The sequence below is a fragment of the Primulina tabacum genome, chromosome 4, assembly GCF_025594145.1.
Source record: "Primulina tabacum isolate GXHZ01 chromosome 4, ASM2559414v2, whole genome shotgun sequence".
Classification (NCBI taxonomy): Eukaryota; Viridiplantae; Streptophyta; class Magnoliopsida; order Lamiales; family Gesneriaceae; genus Primulina; species Primulina tabacum.
The window spans coordinates 48206918-48212321 of NC_134553.1; positions in this window are offsets into that span (position 1 = coordinate 48206918).

The window sequence follows — 5404 nt, forward strand, 5'->3', positions numbered from 1 at the left end:
AAATGGTATTTTCTTTGCTTGTTCATATGTATGTCATCATAATTCATATGGTCAGATACTATATAGTATAGCCTTGGTGGCGAGAGGTCTAGTTTTTTTATAACTTGGAAATCATGGTTAAAATACAATTTCAAAAGAATAATATGTTGGATAGAACAATCGTTGAACTGTTGTACAGTTTAAAATATTATAGTTTCATTGTTATCATTAGACATGGTTTTTTTTTTAAATAAATTGACAAGCATTCGTCATACGATTGGTACAACTATCAAGTTCACATATTTGATTGTCATATATTGTAAGGAGTATAATAATTGAGAGAATTATTGTTATAGTGCAATAATTGTCCATGCTGGTTTGAGAAATCGAAGCGTAATATTTGAGATGTTGTAGGGTTCAAAATATTGGAAGGGAGATTGTTATGATGCAATAATTATCTATGTCGGGGCAGCTGAATTGAAACATGGTGTTTGAGTTGATGTACGATTTAAAATATCAGAATTGCATTGTTATCGTCAGTTATAATTTTTGATAAAACGACAAACATTCGTTCTTACAATTATGTCTATCCATTTTCCCAATTACAAATTTCAAGTCCCATGATTAATCAATTGCTATGATAAAATTCCTATAGCAATAAAAATTTTGGTCCCATTTTGATTAGAGAAGCTATTCTCCTTAAAAAATATGTCTCAATAATCTTATACTAACGATAGTAATTATTTTTTTAAAAAATATACATATTTAACTCGTCAATTTAAGTAAACAAGGACATAAATTAACAATTAACAAAGCAACATCGCTGGGAATCACATGAGAATCAGTGATTAATTTAATAGAAAGTAATACCCGCGTAATGCAGCATCACCGTGACCGTTAACCCTCTTTTCAAACTAGATTTGGACAAATATACGAGAAAAGCTCTCCAACAAAAGCTGCATAATATAGTATTAGTGAAATGATGTGTACCTTATTTTTTCCCATGATTGATTGGATTTATATATATATATATATATATATATAACAAAAGTAGATCTCTTGTGAGACGATCTCACAAATCTTTATCTGTGATACGGGTTAACTCTAACAATATTCACAATAAAAAATAATATTCTCAGCATAAAAATAATATTTTTTCATGGATGACCCAAATAAGATATCTGTATCACAAAATACGATCCGTGAGACCGTCTCACACAAGTTTTTGTCATATAAATATATTCATAATAATATATTTGTTGTGCCTGATATTAATGAAGCCCAAAGTTCGGCCAAATTTGGCACGAACACGTGCCTGGCACGCCCGCAAATTTCGTGACAAACAATATTATTGTAATAAATCCCAATATTTTTGTACGAATCCAAATTTAAAAAATTAATTTATATTAACATTTTAGATATAATACTGATTTACGCTGTTGTTTATTATTGTCATACATAAATATTAAATAATTTACTCTTCACATTTTAAAACATGCATATTATTTGCCAAAAAATATTTTTTTAAAGACTATGAAATCCGCAATCACTAATTTTCAGTGTGCACTAAGTAAACATTCAGACTAACGGAGTAACTTGCAAACTACGCTAGTAACTTAAATCATATTAGACAAACCCTGTGCGACACTTATTCGAGAAAATGGTGATAAGACTATTGATCAAATGTTCACCTATTCAGACACTCTGAGAGGGTCGTCCCAAAATTAATTAATGTGTAACAAGAAGAATCTAAATAATTTTGGTGGCATGTTAAAGAGATTTATGATATATAGGTAAACCTTGCAAATGACGAGAAAAGTCAAGGGAAGTGAACCTATTCCATTAAGTAGGAATGAATTGTGTGCATTTCGCCTGGTGTATTGCTTCACCCGAGGCGAGTAATATAACATAGAGAAAGTATTGGAAGACAAGTAAGAAAGTAACGATAACTTTAGATGCAGTGTAAAGATAAAGGTTGAGCTTTCTTTCGAACCACCAATTATTACAAGATGGAATATGCAATGTGCGGTAGCATAAAGAGTGAGGGAGAGAGAGGTCAACAATGAATCCCGAAAAGCCATCAAATCCTTTAATATACTGGAATATGAGTAAAGTAGATAAAGTTTACTTCTGGAGGAGTTGAATTCCATTTAAGAATCTGTGGAGAAACGATAGGGAATCGAATTCATCCGTGGTTTCACTGAGAAATATGAGTGCAATATGATAAGAACATAAAGTCCACAAGGGAAGACATGTACCTTTGTGAAAAAAGTTGAAGATTGGTATAAAGATCTCAGTAAATATAAAGGGAGCTTTATGAATCGAATCGCGAAATACAGCTGGGGGTTCTGTCTTCGTCCATAAATCATTCAAATTTAATCGTCTGATGAGAGAATCTTTAAACAATGCGGAACCAAAAGGGATCATGATGCATGAAATGCCACGGGGTCTCTCCAAAATATTTAACAAAACCAAGATATAAGTAACAGCGCAGCAGAGAAAGATTTTACTCCAAATATATAAATATTTGCTGTTTCTGTTGTGAAAAAGTAAAAATTTATGATAAAAAGTAAAAATCTCAAACTCTCAAAATTTACCAAACTACACATTTTATAATATTTTTCTCTCTACTCAATTGTGATTTTCTTCACAAATGAGAGATCTATTTATAGGAAATCTTTACAAATAATCCAAAAATAAAATACATCATTACCTACATCATCACACACTAATTTTCAATATTTACAACTCTTATTTTCAACATTCAAATATTCAACATTCAAATATTCAATACACATATTTTAAATATTATTTTTCAATACTCCCCCTTGTGATGATGATCATGATACGATGATGTCTTCATTACGTGTTTTTATACTGCCTCGTTAAAAACCTTACTTGGAAAAACTCATTGGGATAAAAACCATAGTAAGGGAAAAAGAGTGCAGTCACGTAAACTCTCCCTGATGTTGACATGAACAATTCTTCACAAATTTCGTAGATTGCGCATCCCAATATTATATATGTGTTTTCTGAATATTGACGTAGGAAGTGCCTTTGTGAAGAGATCTGATGAGTTTTCACTTGATTGAATGTGACGAACATCAATACATCTATTCTTCTCAAGCTCCTTGGTGAATGCGAAGAACTTAGGAGGAATATGTTTAGTTCTGTCGCTTTTTATGTATCCTTCTTTCATTTGAGCAACACATGCAGCATTATCTTCATATAGTATCACAGGCTTCTCATCAGATGATAATCCACATGAAATTTGGATATGTTGGGTCATTGATTTTAACCACACACATTCACGACTTGCTTCATGTAGTGCAATAATCTCGGCATGATTTGATGAAGTTGTTACGAGCGTTTGTTTCTGAGAACGCCAAGATATTGCAGTGCCTCCACGAGTAAATACATATCCAGTTTGGGAACGTGCCTTGTGTGGATCAGATAAATATCCAGCATCAGCATAACCAATTATACTTGGATTAGCATCTTTTGAATACAAAAGTCCCAAGTCTGTCGTTCCTCGTAGATAACGGAATATATGTTTAATTCCGTTCCAGTGTCTCTTTGTTGGATATGTGCTAAATCTTGCCAACAGATTCACGGCAAAAGATATATAAGGCCTTGTACAATTTGTAAGGTACATAAGGGCACCGATGGCACTTAGATATGGTACTTCTGGACCAAGAATATCTTCATCATCTTCACATGGACGGAATGGATCCTTTTCTATGTTTAATGATCTAACAACCATTGGAGTACTTAAAGGATTTGCTTTATCCATATTAAAACGTTTAAGGATCTTTTCTGTATAATTTGTCTGGTGAACAAACATTCCACATTCTTTTTGTTCAATTTGTAAACCCAGACAATACTTAGTTTTTCCAAGATCCTTCATTTCAAATTCTTCCTTCAAGTATGACACAACTTCTTGAATTTCTTTATTCGTTCCAATGATGTTTAAATCATCAACATATACAGCAATAATTACGCATCCGGATGTTGTTTTCTTAATGAAAACACAAGGACATATTGAATTATTTACATATCCCTTTTTCATCAAGTGATCACTTAGTCGATTATACCACATTCGACCTGATTGCTTTAACCCATATAATGATCTTTGTAATTTCACAGAATAACATTCCCTGGGTTTTGAACTTTGTGCTTCAGGCATCTTAAATCCTTCAGGGATTTTCATATATATATTACTATCAAGTGATCCATATAAGTAAGCTGTAACAACATCCATAAGACGCATTTCTAAATTTTCAGATACCGCCAAGCTAATCAAATACCGAAACGTAATTGCATCCATCACAGGAGAATACGTTTCTTCATAATCAATTCCAGGCCTTTGAGAAAAACCTTGTGCAACAAGTCGAGCTTTATATCTTACTATTTCATTTTTCTCATTTCGCTTTCGAATAAAAACCCATTTGTATCCAACAGGTTTTACACCTTCAGGTGTAAGGACTATAGGTCCAAAAACATTACGTTTATTTAGCGAATTTAATTCAACCTGGATGACATCTTTCCATTTTATCCAATCCTGCCGATTTTTACATTCACCAAAAGATTTTGGTTCATGATCTTCGTTATCATTTATGATGTCGATTGCCACATTATAAGAAAATATATCATCAATTTCATCTATATCTTTTCGGTTCCATATTTTTCCAGTATTAATATAATTGATAGAGATTTCATGATTCTCGTCAGTTTGTGGTTCTGACAGAACATTTTCATCATCATGTGTTTTTTCAGGAACACCATTCTCTATTTTGTGATTATCATGTGTTTCTTCAGAAACGTCATTCTTTATTTTGTGATCATCGTGTTTCTCTATGAATTTTCTTTTTCGAGGATTTTTATCCTTGGAACCGACTGGCCTTCCACACTTCAGGCGTTTAATGACATCATGAGTATCTTCCATTTGTTTCTTTGGAATTTCAATTCGAGCAGGGGCATTTGCAGCATGTATATATGATTTAGTTACCCCTTTTGTGTCTGCAAATGCATCTGGTATTTGATTTGCTATTCTTTGCAAGTGTACAATTTGTTGTACATCTTTTTCACATTGTTTTGTTCTTGGATCCAGATGTAACAATGATGATACATACCATGTAATTTCCTTTTCGGTATGTTTCTGTTCTCCCCCTAACATTGGGAAGATTTCCTCATTAAAATGACAATCAGCAAAACGTGCTGTGAACACGTCGCCTGTCTGATGTTCAAGATATCGAATGATTGATGGACTATCATAACCGATATAAATTCCAACCTTTCTTTGAGGTCCCATTTTCTTTCGTTGCGGTGGTGCAATAGGCACATACACCATACATCCAAAAATTCTCAGATGAGAAATGTCTGGTTCTTTACTAAATGCAAGCTGCAATGGGGAGTATTTATGATA